Source organism: Thermobia domestica, chromosome 6 (genome assembly GCF_964235325.1).
Source record: "Thermobia domestica chromosome 6, izTheDome1.hap1.1, whole genome shotgun sequence".
Taxonomy (NCBI): Eukaryota; Metazoa; Arthropoda; class Insecta; order Zygentoma; family Lepismatidae; genus Thermobia; species Thermobia domestica.
The window spans coordinates 14564976-14585733 of NC_137459.1; positions in this window are offsets into that span (position 1 = coordinate 14564976).

Consider the following 20758-nt stretch of genomic DNA (forward strand, 5'->3'; position numbering starts at 1 on the left):
TCAGGTCTATTGTGGAAAGTATACATGCATCAATCGCTCGTACGTTCGTTGATTTTCTTTGTCAAATTGACAGAACACAACCATGTCCACCAAATCCAAATTCTCTTCCAAGAACTTCCGTATGCAATCCAAAGCAATACGGCATGCTTCTTCCTTGGGAAAAAAGAAAATCCCAGTCGCAATGTTTGGAAAGGCTATGGATCTAAAGCCACTTTTCAATGCGAGACTTAAGGCTTTTTCATAGCACGCTTGTAGTTTCCTTGGGTTCTTGTCTGGTGGAGCGCTAACGTGTATGACGTAGGAGGCAGGTAGGTTATAGGCATCGGTGACACAAACATCTCCGACTTTTAGATGACTAATCTTCTCGCAGTCCTGAAGTAAGTCTGGTCCAGCAGCCTGGTGGATCGCTCGGTCAACACCTCCACGTGGCTCCAATGACGTGTTCGTACTGTTCACTATACAGTCTCCGGAGAGCGAGGTAATACTTCCAAAATATAGGGCTATTTTCTTGTTGATCTCGTGGTTGGCTGAAAACTTTGGGCACATTTTATCTTTTAAGTTTGAGGTGGGGGAAGCCATGTCGTACCAAGTCGGTAGGTCCACCATAGAAACTATATCCCTGACAAACATACAATGAGGAACAGCATCATCTCTGTCCAAATTTGGTTCTTCAACTAAGAACTGGGCGAAATCACCATTAACAGCTGGTAACTCGGGATCCTTGGCACCTTCACCTAAGACAGTAGGGGAAGAGGCATCTAGCTTCTGAACATCCTTTTCAGCATCTTTTCCTGGTGGGTAATACTTTTTTAAACGGTCAACAGCGAAAGAATCAATCTTAACTTGCCCATGTCCTGTCCGAAACTTTACATAGTAACTGTTGTCATGTTTGCTTCCTTGAATTATACCTGGACCAAAGTATTTCCCTGAGAAAGCTTTGCAGTTACCTTTCTTAACGGTTGAATCAAAAATCCAAACCAGATCGCCTTTCTTAAAAGTTTGCTGTTTCTTCTTTTTGTTGTACGATTTAGCGGAAATCAAAAATCTTTTATACAAGTTATCATGGGCTCTTTCCCGTATATATCTTAAACGTTCTAAACGATCTTGGTTATCTGAAAATTGACACTGTGTGTCCAACATGGCAGAATGTAACAGTTTAGGAGAAAAACCATGGAGGCACTCAAATGGAGAAATCTGCATACTCAAATTACATGTGACGTTATAGGAAAAAACAATCTGTGGTAAAAGTTCAATCCAATTGGACTGGTTATCTTTGTCCAATGCAAGTTTCAGTTGCTGTTCAATATGTCTTATGGCGACTTCCACCTGACTTAAAGAATAGTGTCCTGCCACATCTGCAAAGTGTAATTGGATATCAAAGATATTACACAGTTCCTTGAAGACTTGACTCGTAAAAGCTGAGCCACGGTCGCATGCCAATTCAGAAAAAAGACCATACTTCAAAATAACTTGCTCGTACAAAAATTGAGATACAGAAGCAGCTGATGTATCGGGCAAAGAAGCAGCTATACAGAATCGAGTTCCCTCGTCGACACAAACAACCAAATAACTGTGTTTAAGGATGTTGTTGCTGGGGTATTTCCCGGAAAAATCTATATATATCCTATAGAAGGGTGGAACGCTGGGATGGGTCTGTAGATTTCCTAGAGGCTTGCCACTCCTCTTCTTCAACACTTGACAAACAATACATTCCTTGCACTTCCGATAGACAAATTTCTTCATGTCCAAAAAGTATACAGACTTTAATAGCAAATTATACGTTTTGGAAAATCCAGCGTGGTTTGCTGCGAGTTTTTCAGCATGGCACTTCTCAAAAACTCGGTCTCTCAAGGACAGTGGCACAGCGACTAAATGAACTTTTCCAAGAGGCGTGGAGTTGACTTTGTATAGGGTAGAGTTCCTCATGGTAAAGTGTGATGCTCTTCGCTCGAAAGCAGGATCCTTGTCAGGAGCATCCTCCAAGTAGGCGATAATCTTGCTAAAGTATTGATCTTCTCGTTGAGCTTTTCTAAGATCAATAGCGTCATTATCTTCAATGAAAAATATACGGGGATCTGCCGCACTTGCGTCCTCATCGGTAATATCACGCTTGTGGTTAACAAAACGGCTGAAAGCATCAGCCTCCACATTGCTGGCTGCGGCGACGTGAGATATAGTAAAATGGTAAGCTTCAATTTCCGTCAGCCAACGAGCTAGTTTTCCAGTTAAGTTCTTGCTATTCTTTAAATATGTTATGGCTTTGGAGTCCGTGTGAAGGAAAAAATGTCTTCCCAAAACAAAATAGCGGAAAGAACGCAAGGCATATAGCAGAGCTAGGAGTTCTAGATGGTAAACAGACAGATTCTTCTCAGCAGGCCCCACTGCACGGGATGCGAATGCAATAGGCACCAGTTCAGATTCGGGATCTTCGGATACGGGTTGTTTTGCGACGGCAGCCAAACTTCGGATCGAAGCATCCGTGTATATGTGCAAGTCACGTTCGGGTTTATAGGCCAATAAGGTGGGAGCTTCCAAGATGGCGGTCTTCAGCGCTTCAAAGGAATCCTGCTGGGATTTACCCCAGGTAAAATCAACATCCTTCTTCATCAACTTCTGAAGAGGATCCGCGATAATCGCAAAATCCTTGACATAACGCCGCAAAAAGGAGCAAACTCCAAGAAAACTCTTGACTTGTTTCTTCGTCCGTGGCCTCTTGTAATCTCTAATGGTGTCCAACATCTTATCGGAAACGGACATCCCAAAACTCCCAAGCTTGTGGCCAAGTACGACCAAAGAGTGGTGAGCGATTTTGGTCTTCTCGGGGGACAACTTTAAACCTCTGGAACGAAGTCGTTCAAACAGAATCTTGCATAAGTCGAGCATTTCAGCCACACTACTGGAAACTACATAAAAGTCGTCCACATAATACATGATGTTTGATGAAGGAACTCCAGCAAACGTTAATTTCACCAACCTATTCAACGCTGCGGCACTGGAAATGTGCCCCATCGGTAGGCAGTTGTATACATAGGATCCGAAGCCTGGAATTGAAAATCCTGTGAATTCCCTACTCTTCTTAGTAAGCTTAATTTGGAAGAATCCGGCTTTCATGTCGGAACTCGTGTAAAAAAGCTTTCCCGCCATGCGTCCTAAGATGTCCTCCATCGGTGGCGTCGGATAATTACAGGGCATCGATTGCAGGTTTAAAAATCTGAGGTCCGAAACGAATCTGAAGTCTCCAGAGCGTTTTCTGACCAAAATAATAGGGTGATTCCATGGGGAAGTCTCTGCCGAGATTACATTCTGACTTAGGAGAAGATCCAACTGTTTTTTGACGACATCTCGAAGGTGGTAAGGTACTGAATACGGAGCCTTGTTCACTGGGGTCTCATCAGATAGCCTAATTTCATGTTCAAAGCCTCTAGCGACGCCCACGTCTGTGTCCGACCAAGAGAAGACATCCGCGAAGGAGCGGATAAGATCGTAAAATTTTTCCTTGTCCTCCGGGGCGAGGTCTTGATTGACGTCCACTCGGGTGGGATCACACATCTTCTGTGATGCTGCTAACTGCTCTGGTGGTGGGGTGTATTCCTCCGTGGTGTTTGCCACAACTTCATCCGAATCAACAGGCACCTCCTCAAAGTCCTCTGCCAGACCAAGAACTGTTCCCATGCGTAACTTCACTGGGGTGGTGGTGGGGTTGGTCACATAAACGACTGGTGTCTCACCATTTACCAAAACTCGTGGGATAAAAATTCCCAATAACTCTTCAATTCGCTGAGACGGGGACAACAACAACTTTCTTCCGGTAATATCAAGCGAATTTCGGAGACGGACCAAAGTATGTGACCGCGGTGGCAACACAGTATTTTCAAAAACTCGAAAAACAGGAGTAGAACAGCTAGCAACTTTACTTGTAAGGACTTTGGATAAATGCACCTCTAAATTTCGCCTCGGCAATGAACGAGACGGTAAACGACCAAAGTAAGAAAGAGTAAAGGTATTACTATCATAATCAATTAAGGCTCTATGAATATTCAAAAAGTCAGCTCCAAGCAAGGGACCATAGTCAAAGTGTGGAATAACTCGAAACACATGAGAGAAACGTCTCCCATTAATATCAAACTGGAGAATCGCCAACTCAGAAACCTGTATAAACTTGCCAGTAACACCTCGTAAACGAGTATTGATGCGATATCTCCTAGCACTTTCTGGTACTAAATTCGAACCGACGCAACTGACCTGGCTGCCACTGTCGAGCATAAATTCAGTCTGGACTCCTCCCATAATAACACTGATATGAGGCAACTCATTCTGGGTGAAAAGAGGGACCGTAATTCGGAGAGAATGGGTAGCAGTGGTCCAATTTGCTACCCTAGCAGTTAGTTTAAAGTCGCCCTGCAATATCTAGCGATATGATTAGGGCCTTTGCATCGAAAACAGATAATAGGTCTTTTTTTTGAGGAGTCGTTGTTTTGGGACGACCCTGTATTTGATTCGGACCGGTTAGGATCGGTTTGGGGCACATGAAAACTATTGGCACCATTATCATTGTTTTGTTGCCTGTTATTACGTGGAAAGTTTCGTCTATTGTTATTTCTTCTATTGCGTGAGCCATTGTCATTGTTTTTGTTTTTACTGCCATCAGAAAGAGCGGATATTTGCAACGTTAACTTAGATAATTGTTGCTGTAATTCAAGCAAACGGCCATTGACGTCATTACTCTGCTGCGTTTGCTCTCGTGGCGAGTCAGCAGCTCTAACAGCTGTTTCCTGTCTATATGCTGCGTCAGCAGCTGTTACATAAGGAAGGCTGTCTGCCGGCTTATTGCTGACCAAGGCAGACTGCAAAAGCACTGAGTTCTTTTTAATGAACTGATCTAATTCCTTCCTCTTTGTCAGCAATCGTGCTTTTTCCTCTAATATTAACTCATCGACGAGTGCAGCGAGATTTTCATATTCTTTTTTAATAACAGCACGAAAATATTCAGGTTGAAGACCTTCGATAATGTACTGTATTTGTGCTTTTTCTGAGGCTGTAGGATCTGATCTAAGAATGAGATCCTGTTTTGAGTAAACGTAGTCCATCACGCTCTCATCCGTACCTTGCTCTCGAGCCCTCATCTGCGCAACAGTAAAGTGGGGAAGCGCATGATCTTTAAAGGTTTGACGGATTCGTTCTTTAAACTGGTCATAATTCCACTGCGCAAATTCGGGTTTCGATTCAATTGCTGAATACCAATCTTCAGCACCTCCTTTCAGTAATGATCCTAAAATTAACTTCTTACGGGCTCCTGTCCAGCCGTTGACTTCGGCCACAGTTTCGTATTTCCTCAAAAATCTGTCCACATCCTCCCCGAAACGAGCATAAAACGGCTCAGGTCTAATAATCGAATTCATATATTGAACGGGACCTTCGCCTCCTGCATTATTCGCTGCAGATGCCATATCTGATACTTTAGGACTTAAAGAAATGGAAGAGGACCCAGAAATCTCGGAGAAGGTATCGGATAAACGTAACTGCCGACGTAAGTTATACAAATATTGGCGCGTAACCTTAGCGGACTTTGGGGAAGAACACGCGGCAGGCTCAAAATATACAGTATTGCTATGGTCTAAAATTTCCTCTGTAGGGACACCTAATTCCTCATGTAAGTAACGCAACATAGACAAAAATCTCTAAGAATTTGGGCACACAACTACACATCACATTAATACTATAACTCAATAATTAACTTAAAAATAATAAAATAATACCGAGAATACGGTAATAGACACAAAAAAATAAGAAACGCACTATACTTCGGAAAGAGTTAGGAAAAAAAAACATCTAGCCAGGACCCAAGTGTCATGCAAAAATAAGAGGAAACATAGGTGAGCTATTTTCCAATTGAGGAGAACCTCTCGGACTCTAGCGCCACTACGCCCCTAAACGAGGAAGTCGGATCGGTCAGAAGTTCCATCTGAACGCAATGACCTCCGTGTGCGGACTCGACCAAAAGGCCTCGACGCTAAAGTAGTACTTTTTGCTCGAAAGTAAGACGCACACCAAAAGAGCATTCACAATAGGGTGAAACCCTCCTCGTACAGTGCTACGCCCTTAGCAAGGTTCTGCTCGGGGTACGTCCATACCTCCGCAATAAACCTCGCACAGACTCGGCAAAAATGCCTCACTGCAAAAGTAGTGAAATGCGAAAGACCCAATAGACAAGAGAGCTTATTGGCCTCCACTCTGGTGAAACCATCCGTCTGTTGCGGAGATACGCCCAATAACTGGTCTCGATCGGGGTGCGTGTGCTACACTCCTGCAAGAAAACCAGTCTAGACTCGGCACTGAAATGCCTGCTCCAACAACAGCTATTGGCCAGAAAAGAAAACAAGAAAAACATGCACTACTAGAAGATTGACCTAAAAACATGCAGAGATAGAACTGACAGGGTAAAAACAATTCTCCACCAAGTAGGACACTAGCAGGGATAAAAAGAAAGAGTAAAAAGCCACATCTCCACCATATAAAGGGTGTGTGGGGGAGGAAAAACGAAAGGAAACTCCACCTACACACAAGCCGTCAGAAGAACTAAAGTGGGGAATTTAGCTCAGTTCACAGGCACTGGATTCGGACGGCTGTCCTTTAAAGTAAAAGATCATTGGGATATTAGAGTTAATAACGAAGAAATTCTAAGAAAGAAGAGAGACAGGGCTAGGGTTAGGATTATCGGTTAGGGTAGGTGTACCTTCATGACGTCCGGGCGTGCGTTGGTCCCTCTCTGGTCTCCTGGTATCTTGCAATGGATCTGGTCCTGGACTATTGGCGGGATATCGCGGGCATCCCCCAGTTCGTAGGAGAAGTCCGAGATTAGCTTCCACTCCGCACCGTTACTCCCGGCTTCAAATCTATATCGCTACTCCTCGAGACGGAAGTAACCGGGGCTATTTAAGGAGGGCCCCCAGGCTCGGTGACTATTCTGGTTGATATCGAAAGCGAGTCCAAGACGTCATAGGAGGTGTGGTTGTAGGTGTTGGGAGGAGTCAGGAAGGTGTCTCTCGTAACTTTATTACAATAAATACATAACATTCATAAATTGCTGATGTAGCAAAACAACAACCAGTTGGCTGTTGACAGTTCAGGACGCAAGCACTCTACACAGAAACTCCAAAAACACAAATAAAATTAATAGAAACCTGTCACCAACATTATTGTCTGCATAACTCAATGCATTATTAATAACAGTCTTTGTGAATCGAAGCAAAGACACATTGATTCCTTTACAGTTTTGATCATCCACCAGAATCCCTCCGGGTAGCTTGCTTCTAGCGAATGGAGCGCCACGAAGCGGCGAGTCTCATTAATTTCTTGACACATACTGTGTGTGAGCATACTGCCTCAGTGCGTTAATTGTTTTGATCATCCACCACAATCTTTCCGGGTAGCTTGCTTCAAGAGAATAAAGCGCCACGCAGCGGCGAGGCTCATTATTTTCTTGACACATACTGTGTGTGAGCATAGTGCTTCAGTGCATTATTTGGTTGGATCATCCACCCCAATCCCTGCGGGGAACTTGCTTCTAGCGAATGTAGCGCCACGCAGTGGCGAATCTCATTACTTTTTGCATACACTTTATGAGGGCATAGTTCGTAAGTGCGTTAATTGCTTTGATCATCCACCACAATCCCTCCGGGTAGCTTGCTTCTAGAGAATAGAGCGCCACGCAGCGGCGATTCTCATTACTTTCTTTACACATAGTGTGTGTGAGCATAGTGCTTCAGTGCGTTAATTATTATTATAATCCACCACAATCCCTCCGGGTAGCTTGCTTCTAGCGAATGGAGCGCCACGCAGCGGCGAGTCTCATTTCTTTCTGCATACACTTTATGAGGGCATAGTTCGTCAGTGAGTTAATTGTTTTGATCATCCACCACAATCCCTCCGGGTAGCTTGCTTCTAGAGAATAGAGTGCCACGCAGCGGCGAGTCTCATTACTTTCTTGACACATACTGTGTGTGAGCATAGTGCTTCACCGCGTTAATTGGTTTGATTATTTACCACAATACCTCCGGTAGCTTGCTTCAAGAGAATAAAGCGCCACGCAGCGGCGAGTCTCATTATTTTCTTGACATATACTGTATGTGAGCATAGTGCTTGAGTGAGTTAATTGTTTTTATCATCCACCACAATCCCTTCGGGTAGCTTTCTTTTAGCGAATGGTGCGCCACGCAGGGCCGAATCTCATTACTTTCTGCATACACTTTATGAGGGCATAGTTCGTCAGTGCGTTAATGGTTTTGATCATCCACCACAATCCCTCTGGGTAGCTTACTTCTAGCGAATGGAGCGCCACGCAGCGGCGAGTCTCATTACTTTCTTGACACATACTGTGTGTCAGCATAGTGCTTCACCGCGTTAATTGGTTTGATTATTTACCACAATCCCTCCGGTAGCTTGCTTCAAGAGAAAAAAAGCGCCACGCAGCGGTGAGGCTCATTATTTTCTTGACACATACTGTGTGTGAGCATAGTGCTTCAGTACATTATTTGGTTGGATCATCCACCACAATCCCTGCGGGGAACTTGCTTCTAGCGAATGTAGCGCCACGCAGTGGCGAATCTCATTACTTTCTGCATACACTTTATGAGGGCATAGTTCGTAATGCGTTAATTGTTTTGACCATCCACCACAATCCCTCCGGGTACCTTGCTTCTAGCGAATGGAGCTCCACTCAGCGGCGAGGTTCATTATTTCCTTGACACATACTGTGTGTGAGCATAGTGCTTCAGTTCGTTAATAGTTTTGATAATCCACCAGAATCCCTCCGGGTAGCTTGCTTCTAGCGAATGGAGCGCCACGCAGCGGCGAGTCTCATTACTTTCTTGACACATACTGTGTGTGAGCATAGTGCTACAATGCGTTGATTGGTGGGATCATCCACCACAATCCCTGCGGGGAACTTGCTTCTACCGAATGGAGTGCCACGCATCGGCAAATCTCATTACTTTCAGTTTACACTTTATGAGGGCATAGTTCGTCTGTGCGTTAATTGTTTTGATCATCCACAACAATCCCTCCGGGGAGCTTGCTCCTAGCGAATAGAGCGCCACGCTGCGGCGAGTCTCGTTACTTTGTTGAAACAAACTGTGTGTGAGCATAGCGCTTCAGTGCGTTAATTGTTATGATAATCCACCACAATCCCTCCGGGTAGCTTGCTTCTGGCGAATGTAGCGCCACTCAGCGGCGAGTCTCATTTCTTTCTGCATACACTTTATGATTGTATAGTTCGTCAGTGCGTTAATTGTTTTGATCATCCACCACAATCCCTCTGGGTACCTTGCTTCTAGCAAATGGAGCGTCACGCAGCGGCGAGTCTCATTACTTTCTTGACACATACTGTGTGTGAGCATAGTGCTTCACCGCGTTAATTGGTTGGATTATTTACCACAATCCCTCCGGGGAGCTTGCTTCAAGAGAATAAAGCGAAACGCAGCGGCGAATCTTATTACTTTCTGCATACACTTAATGAGGGCAAAGTTCGTCAGTGCGTTAATAGTTTGGATAATCCACCACAATCCCTCCTGGTAGGTTGCTTCTAGGGAATGGAGATCCACGCAGCGGCTAGTCTCATCATTTTCTTGACACATACTGTGTGTGACCATAGTGCTTCAGTGCGTTATATGTTTTGATCATCCACCAGAATCCCTCCGGGTAGCTTGCTTCCAGCGAATGGAGCGCCACGCAGCGGCGAGTGTCATTACTTTCTTGACGCATACTGTGTGTGAGCATAGCGCTTCACCGCGTTAATTGGTTTGATTATTTACCACAATCCCTCCGGTAGCTTGCTTCAAGAGAATAAAGCGCCAAGTAGCGGCGAGGCTCATTATTTTCTTGACACATACTGTGTGTGAGCATAGTGCTTCAGTGCATTATTTGGTTGGATCATCCACCACAATCCCTGCGGGAAACTTGCTTCTAGCGAATGTAGCGCCACGCAGTGGCGAATCTCATTACTTTCAGCATACACTTTATGAGGGCATAGTTCGTCAGTGTGTTAATTGTTTTGACTATCCACCACAATCCCTCCGGGTAGCTTGCTTCTAGCGAATGGAGCGCCACGCAGCGGCGAGTCTCATTAATTTCTTGACACATACTGTGTGAGCATAATGCTTCAGTGCGTTAATTGTTTTGATCATACACCACAATCCCTCCGGGTACCTTGCTTCTAGCGAATGGAGCTCCACTCAGCGGCGAGGTTCATTATTTCCTTGACACATACTGTGTGTGAGCATAGTGCTTCAGTTCGTTAATAGTTTTGATAATCCACCAGAATCCCTCCGGGTAGCTTGCTTCTAGCGAATGGAGCGCCACGCAGCGGCGAGTCTCATTACTTTCTTGACACATACTGTGTGTGAGCATAGTGCTACAATGCGTTATTTGGTGGGATCATCTACCAGAATCCCTGCGGGGAACTTGCTTCTACCGAATGGAGTGACACGCATCGGCGAATCTCATTACTTTCAGTTTACACTTTATGAGGGCATAGTTCGTCTGTGCGTTAATTGTTTTGATCATCCACTACAATCCCTCCGGGGAGCTTGCTTCTAGCGAATGGAGCGCCACGCAGCGGCGAGTCTCATTACTTTGTTGAAACAAATTGTGTGTGAGCATAGTGCTTCAGTGCGTTAATTGTTATGATAATCCACCACAATCCCTCCGGGTAGCTTGCTTCTAGCGAATGGAGCGCCACACAGCGGCGAGTCTCATTTCTTTCTGCATACACTTTATTATTGCATAGTTCGTCAGTGCGTTAATTGTTTTGATCATCCACCACAATCCCTCTGGGTAGCTTGCTTCTAGGGAATGGAGCGTCACGCAGCGGCGAGTCTCATTACTTTCTTGACACATACTGTGTGTCAGCATAGTGCTTCACCGCGTTAATTGGTTGGATTAGTTACACAATCCCTCCGGGGAGCTTGCTTCAAGAGAATAAAGCGCCACGCAGCGGCGAGTCTCATTACTTTCTGCATACACTTTAAGAGGGCAAAGTTCGTCAGTGCGTTAATTGTTTGGATCATCCACCACAATCCCTCCGGGGAGCTTGCTTCTAGCGAATGGAGCGCCACGCAGCGGCGAGTCTCATTACTTTGTTGAAACAAATTGTGTGTGAGCATAGTGCTTCAGTGCGTTAATTGTTATGATAATCCACCACAATCCCTCAGGGTACCTTGGTTCTAGCGAATGGAGCGCCACGCAGCGGCGAGTCTCATTTCTTTCTGCATACACTTTATGATTGCATAGTTCGTCAGTGCGTTAATTGTTTTGATCATCCACCACAATCCCTCCGGGTAGGTTGCTTCTAGGGAATGGAGATCCACGCAGCGGCTAGTCTCATTATTTTCTTGACACATACTGTGTGTGAGCATAGTGCTCCAGTGCGCTATATGTTTTGATCATCCACCAGAATCCCTCCGGGTAGCTTGCTTCTAGCGAATGGAGCGCCACGAAGCGGCGAGTCTCATTATTTTCTTGACACATACTGTCTGTGAGCATACTGCTTCAGTGCGTTAATTGTTTTGATCATCCACCACAATCTTTCCGGGTAGCTTGCTTCAAGAGAATAAAGCGCCACGCAGCGGCGAGGCTCATTATTTTCTTGACACATACTGTATGCGAGCATAGTTCTTGAGTGAGTTAATTGTTTTTATCATCCACCACAATCCCTCCGGGTAGCTTTCTTCTAGCGAATGGTGCGCCACGCAGGGCCGAATCTCATTACTTTCTGCATACACTTTATGAGGGCATAGTTCGTAAGTGCGATAATTGCTTTGATCATCCACCACAATCCCTCCGGGTAGCTTGCTTCTAGAGAATAGAGCGCCACGCAGCGGCGATTCTCATTACTTTCTTTACACATAGTGTGTGTGAGCATAGTGCTTCAGTGCGTTAATTATTATTATAATCCACCACAATCCCTCCGGGTAGCTTGCTTCTAGCGAATAGAGTGCCACGCAGCGGCGAGTCTCATTATTTTCTTGACATATACTGTATGCGAGCATAGTTCTTGAGTGAGTTAATTGTTTTTATCATCCACCACAATCCCTCCGGGTAGCTTTCTTCTAGCGAATGGTGCGCCACGCAGGGCCGAATCTCATTACTTTCTGCATACACTTTATGAGGGCATAGTTCGTCAGTGCGTTAATGGTTTTGATCATCCACCACAATCCCTCTGGGTAGCTTGCTTCTAGCGAATGGAGCGCCCCGCAGCGGCGAGTCTCATTACTTTCTTGACACATACTGTCTGTGAGCATACTGCTTCAGTGCGTTAATTGTTTTGATCATCCACCACAATCTTTCCGGGTAGCTTGCTTCAAGAGAATAAAGCGCCACGCAGCGGCGAGGCTCATTATTTTCTTGACACATACTGTGTGTGAGCATAGTGCTTCAGTGCATTATTTGGTTGGATCATCCACCACAAACCCTGCGGGGAACTTGCTTCTAGCGATTGTAGCGCCACGCAGTGGCGAATCTCATTACTTTCTGCATACACTTTATGAGGGCATAGTTCGTAAGTGCGTTAATTGCTTTGAACATCCACCACAATCCCTCCGGGTAGCTTGCTTCTAGAGAATAGAGCGCCACGCAGCGGCGATTCTCATTACTTTCTTTACACATAGTGTGTGTGAGCATAGTGCTTCAGTGCGTTAATTATTATTATAATCCACCACAATCCCTCCGGGTAGCTTGCTTCTAGCGAATGGAGCGCCACGCAGCGGCGAGTCTCATTTCTTTCTGCATACACTTTATGAGGGCATAGTTCGTCAGTGCGTTAATTGTTTTGATCATCCACCACAATCCCTCCGGGTAGCTTGCTTCTAGAGAATAGAGTGCCACGCAGCGGCGAGTCTCATTATTTTCTTGACATATACTGTATGTGAGCATAGTGCTTGAGTGAGTTAATTGTTTTTATCATCCACCACAATCCCACCGGGTAGCTTTCTTCTAGCGAATGGTGCGCCACACAGGGCCGAATCTCATTACTTTCTGCATACACTTTATGAGGGCATAGTTCGTCAGTGCGTTAATGGTTTTGATCATCCACCACAATCCCTCTGGGTAGCTTGCTTGTAGCGAATGGAGCGCCCCGCAGCGGCGAGTCTCATTACTTTCTTGACACATACTGTGTGTGAGCATAGTGCTTCACCGCGTTAATTGGTTTGATTATTTACCACAATCACTCCGGTAGCTTAAATCAAGAGAATAAAGCGCCACGCAGCGGTGAGGCTCATTATTTTCTTGACACATACTGTGTGTGAGCATAGTGCTTCAGTGCATTATTTGGTTTGATCATCCACCACAATCCCTGCGGGGAACTTGCTTCTAGCGAATGTAGCGCCACGCAGTGGCGAATCTCATTACTTTCTGCATACACTTTATGAGGGCATAGTTCGTCAGTTCGTTAATTGTTTTGACCATCCACCACAATCCCTCGGGGTAGCTTGCTTCTAGCGAATGGAGCGAAACGCAGCGGCGAGTCTCATTAATTTCTTGACACATACTGTGTGACCATAGTGCTTCAGTGCGTTAATTGTTTTGATCATCCACCACAATCCCTCCGGGTACCTTCCTTCTAGCGAATGGAGCTCCACTCAGCGGCGAGGTTCATTATTTCCTTGACACATACTGTGTGTGAGCATAGTGCTTCAGTTCGTTAATAGTTTTGATAATCCACCAGAATCCCTCCGGGTAGCTTGCTTCTAGCGAATTGAGCGCCACGCAGCGGCGAGTCTCATTACTTTCTTGACACATACTGTGTGTGAGCATAGTGCTACAATGCGTTAATTGGTGGGATCATCCACCACAATCCCTGCGGGGAACTTGCTTCTACCGAATGGAGTGCCACGCATCGGCGAATCTCATTACTTTCAGTTTACACTTTATGAGGGCATAGTTCGTCTGTGCGTTAGTTGTTTTGATCATCCACTACAATCCCTCCGGGGAGCTTGCTCCTAGCGAATAGAGCGCCACGCTGCGGCGAGTCTCATTACTTTGTTGAAACAAACTGTGTGTGAGCATAGTGCTTCAGTGCGTTAATTGTTATGATAATCCACCACACTCCCTCCGGGTTCCTTGCTTCTAGCGAATGGAGCGCCACGCAGCGGCGAGTCTCATTACTTTCTTCACACATACTGTGTGTGAGCATAGTGCTACAATGCGTTAATTGGTGGGATCATCCACCACAATCCCTGCGGGGAACTTCCTTCTACCGAACGGAGTGCCACGTATCGGATAATCTCATTACTTTCAGTGTACACTTTATGTGGGCATAGTTCGTCTGTGCGTTAATAATTTTGATCATCCACTACATTCCCTCCGGGGAGCTTGCTCCTAGCGAATAGAGCGCCACGATGCGGCGAGTCTCATTACTTTGTTGAAACATACTGTGTGTGAGCATAGTGCTTCAGTGCGTTAATGGTTATGATAATCCACCACAATCCCTCCGGGTAGCTTGCTTCTAGCGAATGGAGCGCCACGCAGCGGCGAGTCTCATTTCTTTCTGCATACACTTTATGATTGCATAGTTCGTCAGTGCGTTAATTGTTTTGATCATCCACCACAATCCCTCTGGGTAGCTTGCTTCTAGCGAATGGAGCGTCACGCAGCGGCGAGTCTCATTACTTTCTTGACACATACTTTGTGTGAGCATAGTGCTTCACCGCGTTAATTGGTTGGATTATTTACCACAATCTCTCCGGGGAGCTTGCTTCAAGAGAATAAAGCGCAACGCAGCGGCGAGTCTCATTACTTTCTGCATACACTTTATGAGGGCAAAGTTCGTTTGTGCGTTAATAGTTTGGATAATCCACCACAATCCCTCCGGGTAGGTTGCTTCTAGGGAATGGAGATCCACGCAGCGGCTAGTCTCATAATTTTCTTGACACATACTGTGTGTGAGCATAGTGCTTCAGTGCGTTATATGTTTTGATCATCCACCAGAATCCCTCCGGGTAGCTTGCTTCTAGGGAATGGAGCGCCACGCAGCGGCGAGTCTTATTAATTTCTTGACACATACTGTGTGTGAGCATACTGCTTCAGTGCTTTATTTGTTTTGATCATCCACCACAATCCCTCCGGGTAGATTGCTTCTAGCGAATGGAGCGCCACGAAGCGGCGAGTCTCATTACTTCCTTGACACATACTGTGTGTGAGCATAGTGCTTCACCGCGTTAATTGGTTTGATTATTTACCACAATCCCTCCGGTAGCTTGCTGCAACAGAATAAAGCGCCACGCAGCGGCGAGGCACATTATTTTCTTGACACATACTGTGTGTGAGCATAGTGCTTCAGTGTATTATTTTGTTGGATCATCCACCACAATCCCTGCGGGAACTTGCTTCTAGCGAATGGAGCGCCACGCAGGGGCGAATCTCATTACTTTCTGCATACACTTTATGAGGGCATAGTTCGTCAGTGCGTTAATTGTTTTGACCATCCACCACAATCCCTCCGGGTAGCTTGCTTCTAGCGAATGGAGCACCACGCAGCGGCGAGTCTCATTAATTTCTTGACACATACTGTGTGAGCATAGTGCTTCATTCCGTTAATTGTTTTGATCATCCACCACAATCTCTCCGGGTACCTTGCTTCTAGCGAATGGAGCTCCAGTCAGCGGCGAGGTTCATTATTTTCTTGACACATACTGTGTGTGAGCATAGTGCTATAATGCGTTAATTGGTGCTATCATCCACCACAATCCCTGCGGGGAACTTGCTTCTACCGAATGGAGTGCCACGCATCGGCGAATCTCATTACTTTCAGTGTACACTTTATGAGGGCATAGTTCGTCTGTGCGTTAATTGTTTTGATCATCCACTACAATCCCTCCGGGGAGCTTGGTTCTAGCGAATGGAGCCCCACGCAGCGGCGAGTCTCATTACTTTGTTGAAACAAATTGTGTGTGAGCATAGTGCTTCTGTGCGTTAATTGTTATGATAATCCACCACAATCCCTCCCGGTAGCTTGCTTCTAGCGAATGGAACGCCACGCAGCGGCGAATCTCATTTCTTTCTGCATACACTTTATGATTGCATAGTTCGTCAGTGCGTTAATTGTTTTGATCATCCACCACAATCCCTCTGGGTAGCTTGCTTCTAGCGAATGGAGCGTCACGCAGCGGCGAGTCTCATTACTTTCTTGACACATACTGTGTGTGAGCATAGTGCTTCACCGCGTTAATTGGTTGGATTATTTACCACAATCCCTCCGGGGAGGTTGCTTCAAGAGGATAAAGCGCCCCGCAGCGGCGAGTCTCATTACTTTCTGCATACACTTTATGAGGGCAAAGTTCGTCAGTGCGTTAATTGTTTGGATCATCCACCACAATCCCTCCGGGTAGGTTGCTTCTAGCGAATGGAGCGTCACGCAGCGGCTAGTCTCATTACTTTCTTGACACATACTGTGTGTGAGCATAGTGCTCCAGTGCGTTATATGTTTTGATCATCCACCAGAATCCCTCCGGGTAGCTTGCTTCTAGCGAAGGGAGCGCCACGCAGGGGCGAGTGTCATTATTTTCTTGCACATACTGTATGTGAGCATAGTGCTTGAGTGCGTTAATTGTTTTGATCATCCACCACAATCCCTCCGGGTATCTTGCTTCTAGCGAATGGAGCGCCACGAAGCGGCGAGTATCATTACTTTCTTGACGCATACTGTGTGTGAGCATAGTTCTTCAGTGCGTTAAATTTTTGATCATCCAACCCAATCCCTCCGAGTAGCATGCTTCTAGCGAATGGAGCGCCACGCAGCGGCGAGTCTCATTACTTTCTGCATATACTTTATGAGGGCGCAGTTCGTCAGTGCGTTATATGTTTTGATCATCCACCAGAATCCCTCCGGGTAGCTTGCTTCTAGCGATTGGAGAGCCACGCAGCGGCGAGTCTCAGTATTTTCTTGACACATACTGTGTGTGATCATATTGCTTCAATGCGTTGTTTTGATCATCCACCAGAATCCCTCCTGGTAGCTTGCTTCTAGCGAATGGAGCGCCACGCTGCGGCAAATCTCATTACTTTCTGCATACACTTATGAGGGCACAGTTCGTCAGTGCGTTAATTATTTTGACCATGCACCACAATCCCTCCGCGTAGCTTGCTTCTAGCGAATGGAGCGCCACGCAGCAGCTCGTCTCATTAATTTCTTTACACATACTGTGTGTGAGCATACTGCTTCACTGCGTTAATTTTTTTGATCATCCACCACAATCCCTCCGGGGAGATTGCTTCAAGAGAATGGAGCGCCACGCAGTGGCGAGTCTCATTACTTTCTGCATACACTTTATGAGGGCATAGTTCGTAAGTGCGTTAATTGTTTTGACCATCCACCACAATCCCTCCGGGTGGCTTGCTTCTAGCGAATGGAGCGCCACGAAGCGGCGAGTATCATTACTTTCTTGACGCATACTGTGTGTGATCATATTGCTTCAATGCGTTGTTTTGATCATCCACCAGAATCCCTCCTGGTAGCTTGCTTCTAGCGAATGGAGCGCCACGCAGTGGCGAGTCTCATTACTTTCTGCATACACTTTATGAGGGCATAGTGCTTCAGCGCGTTAATTGTTTTGATAATCCACCAGAATCCATCCGGGTAGCTTGCTTCTAGCGAATGGAGCGCCACGCAGCTGCGAGTCTCATTTCTTTCTGCATACACTTTGTGATAACATAGTTCGTCAGTGCGTTAATTGTTTTTATCATCCACCACAATCCCTCCGGGTAGCTTGCATCTAGCGAATGGAGCGCCACGCAGCGGCGAGTCTCGTTACTTTCTTGACACATACTGTGTGTGAGCATAGTGCTTCACCGCGTTAATTGGTTGGATTATTTACCACAATCCCTCCGGGGAGCTTGTTCCAAGAGAATAAAGCGCCACGCAGCGGCGAGTCTCATTACTTTCTGCATACACTTTGTGAGGGCATAATTCGTCAGTGCGTTAATTGTTTTGATCTTCCACCACAATGCCACCGGGTAGCTTGCTTCTAGGGAATGGAGCACCACATAGCAGCGAGTCTCATTACTTTCTGGATATATTTTATGAGGGCATAGTTCGTTAGTGCGTTAATTGTTTTGATCATCCACCACAATCCCTCCGTGTAGCTTGCTTCTAGCAAATGGAGCGCCAACCAGCGGCGAGTCTCATTACTTTCTTGACACATACTGTGTGTGAGCATAGTGCTTCACCGCGTTAATTGGTTGGATTATTTACCACAATCAATCCGGGGAGCTTGCTTCAAGAGAATAAAGCGCCACGCCGCGGCAAGTCTCATTACTTTCTGCATACACCTTATGAGGGCACAGTTCGTCAGTGCGTTAATTGTTTTGATCATCCACCACAATCCCTCCGGGTAGCTTGCTTCTAGCGAATGGAGAGCCACGAAGCGGCGAGTATCATCACTTTCTTGACGCATATTGTGGGTGAGCATAGTGCTTCAGTGCGTTAAATTTTTGATCATCCATCGCAATTCCTCCGAGTAGCTTGCTTCCAGCGAATGGAGCGCCACGCAGCGGCGAGTCTCGTTATTTTCCTGACACAGACTGTGAGTCAGCATAGTGCTCCAGTGCCTTAATTGGTTGGATCATCCACCACAATCCCTGCGGGGAACTTGATTCTAGCGAATTGAGCTCCACGCAGGGGCGAATCTCATTACTTTCTGCATACACTTTATGAGGGCATAGTTCGTAAGTGCGTTAATTGCTTTGATCATCCACCACAATCCCTCCGGGTAGCTTGCGTCTAGAGAATAGAGCGCCACGCAGCGGCGATTCTCATTATTTTCTTTACACATAGTGTGTGTGAGCATAGTGCTTCAGTGCGTTAATTATTATTATAATCCACCACAATCCCTCCGGGTAGCTTGCTTCTAGCGAATGGAGCGCCACGCAGCATCGAGTCTCATTTCTTTCTGCATACACTTTATGAGGGCAGAGTTCGTCAGTGCGTTAATTGTTTTGATCATCCACCACAATCCCTCCGGGTAGCTTGCTTCTAGAGACTAGAGTGCCACGCAGCGGCGAGTCTCATTATTTTCTTGACATATACTGTATGTGAGCATAGTGCTTGAGTGAGTTAATTGTTTTTATCATCCACCACAATCCCTTCCGGTAGCTTTCTTCTAGCGAATGGAGCGCCACGCAGGGCCGAATCTCATTACTTTGTGCATACACTTTATGAGGGCATAGTTCGTCAGTGCGTTAATGGTTTTGATCATCCACCACAATCCCTCTGGGTAGCTTGCTTCTAGCGAATGGAGCGCCACGCAGCGGCGAGTCTCATTACTTTCTTGACACATACTGTGTGTGAGCATAGTGCATCACCGCGTTAATTGGTTTGATTATTTACCACAATCCCTCCGGTAGCTTGCTTCAAGAGAATAAAGCGCCACGCAGCGGCGAGGCTCATTATTTTCTTGACACATACTGTCTGTGAGCATAGTGCTTGAGTGCATTATTTGGTTGGATCATCCACCACAATCCCTGCGGGGAACTTGCTTCTAGCGAATGTAGCGCCACGCAGTGGCGAATCTCATTACTTTCTGCATACACTTTATGAGGGCATAGTTCGTCAGTGCGTTAATTGTTTTGACCATCCACCACAATCCCTCCGGGTAGCTTGCTTCTAGCGACTGGAGCGCCACGCAGCGGCGAGTCTCATTAATTTCTTGACACATACTGTGTGAGCATAGTGCTTCAGTGCGTTAATTGTTTTGATCATCCAGCACAATCTTTCCGGGTAGCTTGCTTGTAGCGAATGGAGCGCCACGCAGCGGCGAGCCTCATTATTTTCTTGCACATACTGTATGTTAGCATAGTGCTTGAGTGCATTAATTGTTTTGATCATCCACCACAATTCCTCCGGGTAGCTTGCTTCTAGCAAATGGAGCCCCTCGGAGCGGCGAGTATCATTACTTTCTTGACACATACTGTGTGTGAGCATGGTGCTTCAGTGCGTTAATTATTATTATAATCCACCACAATCCCTCCGGGTAGCTTGCTTCTAGCGAATGGAGCGCCACGCAGCGGCGAGTCTCATTTCTTTCTGCATACACTTTATGAGTGCATAGTTCGTCAGTGCGTTAATTGTTTTGATCATCCACCACAATCCCTCCGGGTAGCTTGCTTCTAGAGAATAAAGCGCCACGCAGCGGCGAGTCTCATTATTTTCTTGACTTATACTGTATGTGAGCATAGTGCTTGAGTGAGTTAATTGTTTTTATCATCCACCACAATCCCTCCGGGTAGTTTTCTTCTAGCGAATGGAGCGCCACGCAGGGCCGAATCTCATTACTTTCTGCATACACTTTATGAGGGCATAGTTCGTCAGTCCGTTAATTGTTTTGACCATCCACCACAATCCTTCCGGGTAGCTTGCTTCTAGCGAATGGAGCGCCACGCAGCGGCGAGTCTCATTAATTTCTTGACACATACTGTGTGAGCATAGTGCTTCAGTGCGTTGATTGTTTTGACCATCCACCAGAATCCCTCCGGGTAGCTTGCTTCTAGCGAATGGAGCGCCACGCAGCGGCGAGTCTCATTACTTTCTTCACATATATTGTGTGTGAGCATAGTGCTACAATGCGCTAATTGGTGGGATCATCCACCACAATCCTTGCGGGGAACTTGCTTCTACCGAATGGAGTGCCACGCATCGGCGAATCTCATTACTTCCAGTGTACACTTTATGAGGGCATAGTTCGACTGTGCGTTAATTGTTTTGATCATC